Source organism: Triticum urartu, chromosome 3, assembly GCF_003073215.2.
Source record: "Triticum urartu cultivar G1812 chromosome 3, Tu2.1, whole genome shotgun sequence".
In the NCBI taxonomy this organism is placed as follows: Eukaryota; Viridiplantae; Streptophyta; class Magnoliopsida; order Poales; family Poaceae; genus Triticum; species Triticum urartu.
This window is the reverse complement of record NC_053024.1, coordinates 239,018,777-239,028,431: the sequence shown is the minus strand read 5'-3', so window position 1 is coordinate 239,028,431 and position 9,655 is coordinate 239,018,777.

Here is a 9,655-nt window from a genome sequence, read left to right as displayed (position 1 = left end):
GGTGGGCTAAATGAGGGCATCACCATTCTCCAGTGTTCAGTGTATATCTCCTTTTTCAAGTTATATAATTTGAGCTCAGTGTCTTTTCGATGATGTACACTTGTTTGGGCCAGTGGGGTGTCGTTGAATATGGGCCGAGTAGTAACGTAATGCCAAACAGGTCAATTATGACTCTCAGGCCGGGCTCTCAAAAGATCCTGAAAAAAGGCCGGGCTCTCCAAAAAAGAATGAATAAGGACTCTTAGGCTGACATGTGGGCGCCACCAGTGTTTTCGTGCGCTTGCGCGCCGAGAGCATATTGGCGCGTGCTCGAAATTCATGCTACCTTTTCATCCGCAGTCTCCCGCCCCTCCCCCACCTCTGAAATCTCGATTCCTACTCCAGCTCCTCCAAATCCCCCTCCTGTACTCCCTGTACTCAAGCGCACTATCATGTCGCCGGTCAACGCGGATCTCTGAGCCGGAGATCCTGAGGTCCGTCCTGCCTTCGGTCACTGCGTGCTGTCGCTCAACAGTGGCATGGCGGCGCTTGACGACCAGTTTGCCGGCAAAGTGCTGATGGTAACCATCAACGGCGACCGGCCTCCCGTCTCGCAGGATGAGTCAAAGCTCTTGGCATTGCGCACGACATCCAAATAAGTGACTTGCTCGTAGAAGTCTGTCTGCCACCAGCTGATTTCTTCGTCAGGTTCCGGACAACTTTCGACTACAGTCGTGTGTTTGAACCTTCCCGGCATTTGTTCTGCGATGGCGCGCTGGTGAGCTTTGATCGGTGGCACCCAGGATGGGGCTCGGTGCCCTCTGAGCTTGAGTTTTTAACAAAGCTTACCTTCCACGGCATGCCTCGACGTGCTTGGAACAACGAGTCCATGAACGAGCTTATCAACGACCTTGGAGGTGAGCTCGTAAGTATGTTTGTTCCTCCAGACAGCTGGGCTCTGATGGTTATGGCATGGATGAAGAAGCCGTCCACCATACCGAAGGTGATTGGTGTTGAGATACCGGTGCAGGAACCGGGGTTGTACTATTCGTCGCCACCAAGGCCGCCGCGGACCACGTTAGGGATGTACCTGTATCAAGTGTTCGTGCATGTCGAAGAAGTGGTCAATCCATCAATCGAAGTCCTACCGCCGCCGCTGGTGCCAGGGTCCGTCGACGACGTCCATTACAGGAGTCAACGTCAGACTTTCCCCATGTTGCTCGGAACGATGGATGGCACAGGGCCTACTCCATCGCGCGGCGGAGGCCACTGCTTCTTTGGGAGAAGAGGCAGGGCTGGTTGCTTGGATGTGCTCTAATTTGAGGTAACAACTGAATCTTGTTAGATACTAGTTAAATCCGAGCTATGGGTGTGAAGCACTGATATGCCAGTACATTTGATTGTGACCTATTCTAATTGTGTACCTGAACTTTTTTTTAGAAAGGGTTGTACGTCAACTTAATGTGCTAGGAGAACTTATTGTGTTGTCTATCTGTTTTCTTTGCACAACATTCAAGATATTTCCCCGTCATTGATAAAGACGATGAACCGTTATGTACAACTTCGTTGGATTCAACATAGCCCTTCCCGTAGCGATCCACTGCTTCCATCCTGATTGTGCCGCTTGCGTGAAATTTTTGTATGCAAGTTCAGTGTGCTATGATGTTCTATATGATTGTGTCAACTATATAAGTTTTTACTGAGCATCAGCAATGCATATGGCTGAAAGATGTATTTACGAGCATCGGCCGATGGGTCTCTCTCTCTCTCTCTCTCACACACACAAGTGGGACCCGTTGAATTATTTATTTGCTCGTGACAGTTTTTAATTAGGTTCCACTCTAATCTAACTTTTTTCTTAAGTTATTAATTGAGCTTAGTGACTTCAAAAAGTTGTACAGAAGCCTTGTTTGGGGCTTTCCATCGTCGCTGAATGTGGGCTGAGTAACCATGTTAGGTTGTACTGTACTACACATGCCTTTTTTTCGCTATTTTTTCTTAAATAATACATTTTTTATTAATTTTCATAAATATTACGCTGGGTAATTTTTTTTCAAAAATAATACACCGTCCACCCGCTGCAGGCCGACTGGGCCTAGTCAGCCCACAACAGGCCAATTGGATTCCAGTCGGCCTACAGCTGGCCGACTGGCCCCTGTCGATCCACTGTGGGCCGACTAGAGCTAATTGGCTCGCTGTGGGCTAATTGTTTTTGCAAAAGTGTTAATCATGTATTTAAAAAATATGTGTATTGTGACCTCCTCCGCTCGCTGTGGGCCCACTGTTGACTAAAAATATGTTTTAAAAAGTGTTAATCATGTATTTAAAAATTGTTAAATGTGTGTATAAAAAATGTTCCTTATCTATACAAATTTTTTTAATGTGTGTATAAAAATAGCTTTTTTTTCAACATCAGCAATGCAACTGGGCCGACAGTTGTACACAATATCCGGGTCAACTTGTTATTCTCTGCCTCGCTGGGCTGCAAACTTTCCTAGGAGGTATGCATTATGTTTAACAAGAAAATGGACTTTAAGAAATAATAAATGGGATGTAATTATAATAACTGGATAGTTTGTAGCGACCCGACCCGAATGGATCAAGTCTCTGTGCTTAAGTGTCATCCCTGGATCGGTATGCTGACACACACAGTACTCGAGGATTTATAACAGAGGTAAATCACATGTGAATGTAAGTAAAATACTATTACCTCAATCCAAAATAGCGGAAGTAACAAGGTTGTGGATTCCCATCAACACCAACGACAAAGTTGAGTGTAGAAATCGTAACCCTAACGTATCACTTACTCGTCGTAAGATAATCCTGCAACATGAGACGTTGCAGCCACAGAGGGTCAGTACATTGAATGTACTGGCAAATTCACACCATAGAGAATGATGAATAAAGGCTATCACTACATGCATATTTGGCTGGTGGAAAAGCTCTATGGTTATAAGGTTTTTGCGAAAAGCCAATTTTTCCCTACTGCAAAGGAATAAATTTATTTAACTATCATGGTGGTTGTTAAACATTGAGAATGGTTGACAGCATTCTCAATCCCAATTAAGTAATATCATTAAACCCAACAATATTATTTAAAGTAACATGATGAGATCAACAGGATAATCCAAGAACTAGATACTCAAGATGTCCATAACCGGGGACACGGCTAACCATGATTAGTTTATACACTCTGCAGAGGTTTGCGCACTTTTCCCCACAAGACTCGATCGCCTCCATTTGGTTTCTCGCACTACATGGTGTTTGATAAGACGGATGACCGAGATATAGTCTTTCAGAAGCGCTAGCACCTTACGATGGGTAGACCGTACCACCTACATCCCCTACATCTGCTAGTCTACCACTGTAAGAGTTCGCACGACTTAGTCAACTATGCTAGAGCCCATAATAGCTTGTGGCTGCACACGGAAGTTTCTAGTATGAATAGTCTCATGATCCCTTTGAGCCTGGGTGGCGGTCCAAAAGAAAACAGGCAAGTCCTGGAATACCCAGGTGCCTCAATCCACCCAGATGTGTGTTTAAGTTGCCACCTTAGATAAACCATTAATTAACAATCTCATATCTGTCATGGATTTCACTCACCCAATCCACGTCTACTAGCATAGCATGGCATAATAAGCAAACATAGAAGTAACTCCCAAAGGTTTGATAATAAACAAGTAATAGGTACTACCTCATCTACTTCCCATCCCACAATTTAATTAGATCCTAATCACGCAATGTGTGAGGATTGATCTAATGCAATAAAACTGGGTAGTAGAAAAGGTATGATCAAAGTGTTACTTGCCTTGCCGATGATCCGCGAAACCTAACGATTCGAAGTAACAGGCGGCGCACTCTGGGTATTCTATCGCAGACAAACAAAAAAGCATACAATAAGTACTCATCTAATGCACAGGTAAAACTCAAATAAGAGATCTAACCAGAAGGTTCAACTTAAGAACTCCGGTTGGCAAAAAGAATCAAATCGAATGAAGCAACGAAAGTCAAACTGCGAAAGAAAACAACTTCGTTCTAGTAATCTGGATCTAGGGCAAATTTTATAGTAGCAAAATCTTGTTTAAGTTGGTTAAACGGGTAAAGGGTTTCGAGACGAATCCCTAGGCGCTTGAATCGGCTGATTCCGATAAACGAGCGAAAAGTTAAACTAAAACGAAAATCGAATCAGGAATCATGATCAGAAAAATCACGGATTTAATCCGAGAAAAAGAAAAATGACGAACGCCGAATTTTTTTCTCTTCTTTTTTCGGCACAGAAAACGAGGCACGACGAACCTCGGGCGGGGCGGGGCTGATGGGCTAGGGCGGCTCGGGACGGCGCTATTTAAAGGCTGCCCCCGGGCGGTGTCCCGCTCGGGTACGGCCCGAAGTCGGTTCGTTTTTTTAATTATTCCGCTTGGAAGAAAAATAAAAAGAAATACTAAACGGACTCCAAAAATTCTGAAATAAATTTGCACGGGCTTCTAAAATCAAGCCGCACAAGGTGAACATTTATTTGGGCCCTAAGTGCAATTTTAAAAAACGCACATTTTTTTCCTAAATTCAAATAAAACACCGAAAAACTCTGAAATAAAATCTTATTTGATTTTTTATTAAATCCTCAATATTTCTTTATTTTGGGAAAGTCATTTTATTCCCTCTCTCATATTTTTGTAATAGAAATAATTGATGATAAAATAAATAAAATCAAATGATCCTATTCTCAACATTTGAGAAAACTCAAATATGAAAATAACGAAATCCCCAACTCTCTCCGTGGGTCATTGAGTTGCGTAAAGTTTCAGAATTGGAAATATTTTCCAAATGAAATTCAAATATTTTCAACACCCCATGTCATTTAAATAAATGGAAGAAGTCATGTCATCTTCTCTCCAGGGTTTTGTGATGAAAAGAATTTGAATTCTCGGGGATCAAAAGAAAAAGGTGAAAGTTTGGGAAAGTCCTTTTATTCCCTCTCATTTAACTTTCAAAAAGTTTCAAATTTCACTCACTTTCAGTCAATCAATCAACCAAACAATCAAATCTATCTATTTGTTTATAACATTCCAAAATTTAGAATTTTGGGATGTTACAAACCTACGACCCTTAAAATGAATCTCGTCCTCGAGATTCGGCGAGGCTAGCAAGAAATAGGTTAGGTTCAGGGTCTTCTCAAAATCCATCGATCGTCTCACGGGGTCTGGGGTGCTACCACCCTTAGAAGCATGGTTTCTGTTCCATCAAAACTCATATACTTCATCCACATTGTTAACAGTGTCGGTCTTCTTAGATCTTCAGGATAATTCCTTATCCGGGCTCTTCCGATGGTGGCATAACCTTTTTCCTCAATTCTTCTGTACTTTCATCCTGGTAAGGTTATTTTCGAGACTGGGTCTTCTTAGCTGACGGGTCTGGCGCCAATTCTAAATAACTATCGATATCTCATGGTGGTCAACAATTTATGGTTTCTCCTGCAGGAAATGGGTCTGGTTGATCCTCACCGTATAACCTACGATTAGCAAAAGCTGCCTTGTACAAGGGAAAATTGCTATACCATTCTAAGGTTTAAACAGGGTTGTGATCGTCGTCTCTCTACTATAGGTAAGTCACTCAGATTTACCATCCCATATAGCAAGGCGAATAATAAGAGTAAGTCGGTATGGTGATCAATCCATCCCGCACCCAAATCATTACCATGTATACAGTTTAGCGAATCTCGCATACTAACACTCGGTCATCCTCACAAGCATTGCAGAATTTCTCTTGTCGACGAACGAAGTTCGGATATATCCTTAGATTCTGCAAGCCAGACAAACATCTATCGTTCCTTCACAACTCTCAGGTTTTGCGTTAACTCCTATAAGATCGTCTATCGATAAATGTCGCATCTTCCTCCGGGGTTTTTCCTTCAGCAAGAATGTGCTTGCTTCTTGGCAGGTCCTGGGGCCTGTGGGTTATGGCCCATCTCATCACTTATAGTCCTTGAACTTATCATCGGGTAACTGATCATTATTCCAACTTCCAACTTCCTAGTATTCTTAAATCCATCCAATTCTATTGACTTCCTTTCTTCTATTTGCACCAAAATCAGACATGAGTACTCAGACTCATCATGGAATTTCCCTTGATCCATATTTCCAACATCATACCTCCTTTATATCCAATAGTAATTCATCTCTTCATCCTCGTGGAATATCCCACATACCGAGTTAAAAACTTATACTTATGAAGTCCATACTCCACTTCATGGAACATCATTATCCTTTCCAGGGTCAAGCGTCCTTACAAGGGAATATTGCCCATCTCTGCATGGCACTTCTTCAACTGGGAAATGTGAAACACATCATGAACTCCTGACAGTCCTTCGGGTGACTCCAACTTGTTGGCCACTTCTCCAAGACGCTCCAAGAGTCGGTATGGCCCTACAAATCTCGAGGCTAACAGTCCCTTAACTCCAAATCGTTTAACTCCTCGCAGAGGGGACACATGAAGACATGCTCTGTCTCTAATTTCATAGACTACCTCCTTGTGTTTTTTTATGTCTGCCTAACTCTTCTGCCTGGACTGAGCTACCTTCAGTCTATCTCGAATAAACTTACATTCTCTTCTGACTCCTTGTTCACATTTGGTCCAAACAACTAACGGTCTCCAACTTCATCCCACATACTCTTGGGGTATCACACATATCGAGACAAAACTCATATTCATTTTGTCCAAAATCCACTCAGTGGAGTATCCTTATCTTTTCCAGGGGTCAACGGTTCTTACAGGGTACTACCACCCTTAAAATGCACAAATCTTCCATAGACCATATTTCTCATATCCTCAAAAATGGTCAAAATTCTTCTTCATAGGGTAACAACTCATAAAATCCATATCAGTACCAACGATGCTACTTTATTCATTCTCAAATGATTACAATCTCTCGCTTCTCCATTACATGTCTCAACTCAACACCTCAATATAAAAGAAAATGTTCTCACTTGTACTACTCCATTTCTTTTGTTGCAAACTCAACTATCTAGCACAAGTTTCCTTCTCCTTGGGGCATTCTCTGGCAAAGTGCCCTGCTCCATTACAACTAAAACATATTACTTCTGAGAAGTATCGAGGTTTCCTTTTTGGGCAATTGTTGAGGTAGTGCCCTAACTCCTTGCACCTGTAACAGGTGATATGACTCAGGTCCTTCCTGGAATCCAATCTGCTTCTCTTCCTGGACCTTTCCATGCCAATCATGGCTTCTATTTCTTGTGGGTCATATTCTACTTCCTCTGTCGGGAATTCTACTAGATCCCCGTTCAAACAATTCTGGGAGATGTGTCCTTCTTCTCCACATGAATAGCAAGACTTAGTGCAGGGTCTACTCGGGTCCTCTTTAGGTGTGTCCTCCACATCTTCCTTCATCATAGCTTCTTCTAAAATTTCCATGAGGGCTCCTTTCATTACTTCTTTCTTCTTCTGGATGGTTCTTTGTACCATGGGGTAAATGTGACACTGAGCAGGGTAGTGGGTAGTCCCTTCACACAAGAAACAAGTAATCTGCCTAGTTGGGCATTCTTCAACTGGGTGACTTCCTTCACAATTTGGGCATTCATCCTTGTGTTCTTTATGGGTGTGTCCTACTTCTCCACGAATCTTGCATGCACCAGGTTTCTTCATATCCTTTCCATAAGGCTTCAACTTCTGGGACACAAACCGAGACTTTGGCAAAGTCAACTTAAATTCTTTCCAAGTGGTTACTCCTTGCCATCCATTGATGGTTTGGTACATTCTCCACCAAGTAGCAGCACCTCTTTCAAAGCATTGAAGAGCATGTTGGGTCATATCATGTCCAACTATAGGGTTATTCTTCATATGATCCTCCATGTTCTGAATCCATCGGTTCGTCTCCAATTGACTTATCGGTCCAGAAAATATAAGCTCATATTCATTCATCCTCTATTGGGTCCATGGGTTTGGGGTGAGATAAGAGAGATAGAGAGGGATACACACAATACAAAAAAAAGTTTTGAAAAGACAGATTTTATTGTGGCTGTCAAAAAACATCAAACAAATGACAGCTCACAATCATCGCATCTAACGTAGGTATACAACAGGGGTTTGGTCTTCAAAAGGTCAATAAATCATCAACTCTTCAAACTCTTCAAGCCTTGTTCATGCCTCCAATGGCTTCTTCCGATCATGCTTGTCTTTCTCAAGTTCTTTTGCCACATCAACTCTGTTGATGCGAAGTCTCTCGTGACGCCCTTTAATATTCTCGAGTTGCATTCCAAACTTCTGGGTTTCATCAAACTCGACCTGAACCATGATCCTGCTGTCCTTCAGTTCTTAACGAATCTCCGGTATCTCAAGGTTGTAGCTCCTCCAGCTTGGCTACTTTTAGCCTTTGGTTCCTGAGTTCTTCACGAAATGCTTCCTTGTCTAATACGGCTTCATCGAGCTCCACCTTAAACTTCTTGATGTAACACTCCAGATCTTGGTGATACACTAGTTAAGGTTAAAACTTCAGCTCTTGCTGATAGATGCTCCATCAGCCTTTTACTATCCAATCCTTCCATGCATATGCATGCTTAACTCAGCATAGTGACAATAGCATAAGCGGGCGATAACATCATGGATAGATGTGTTGCTGCTCTTGTCATTTCCATGAGCTATCTCTCCATAGTTGATATCTCCTGCCTTAGGGTTTTCCTTGACAGAACTTTAAGTTTTTAACTCTCCATGCTCCGGTCTTTCTCCGATACACCCTGATCTCGGGCATTGACAACTTCCATAATCTGTCAAGTTTCATAAGGGTAGCCTTCCTAGGTCATACAAATCTAGGGATTCTTCAGAGCCTTCAAATTCTACTTGTCTTCGGAGTCTTCAACCGTTGTAGTTTCCATTATTCAGATGCACGGAAAATACTCTTCATTCCGAAGCGGTCTTAGTTGTCCAATATCTTGTACTTCTTAGAGTGGTCTCATCAGTCAAATCCTCGTCTGGTCAAAAGGGGAAAGGGGTATGGTCTAACTAAAAGGGAATATTTGAATAAGCTCAGAAGAGAAGAGAGGTAAAAGATCTTTTTGAAAGGGAAAGTTGTAGAGAAAAATCTTTGCTATGGGCTTGCCAGTTTCTAGGGTCACGTCCTACGGTTAACATGTGCTCTGATACCATCTTGTAGCGACCCAACCCGAATGGATCAAGTCTCTATGCTTAAGTGTCATCCCTGGATCGGTATGCTGACACACACAATACTCGAGGATTTATAACAGAGGTAAATCACATGTGAAAGTAATGTAACATACTATTACCTCAATCCAAAATAGCGGAAGTAACAAGGTTGTGGATTCCCATCAACACCAACGACAAAGTTGAATGTAGAAATCGTAACCCTAACGTATCACTTACTCGTCGTAAGATAATCCTGCAACATGAGACATTGCAGCCACAGAGGGTCAGTACATTGAATGTACTGGCAAATTCACACCATAGAGAATGATGAATAAAGGCTATCACTACATGCATATTTGGCTGGTGGAAAAGCTCTATGGTTATAAGGTTTTTGCGAAAAGCCAATTTTTCCCTACTGCAAAGGAATAAATTTATTTAACTATCATGGTGGTTGTTAAACATTGAGAATGGTTGACAGCATTCTCAATCCCAATTAAGTAATATCATTAAACCCAACAATATT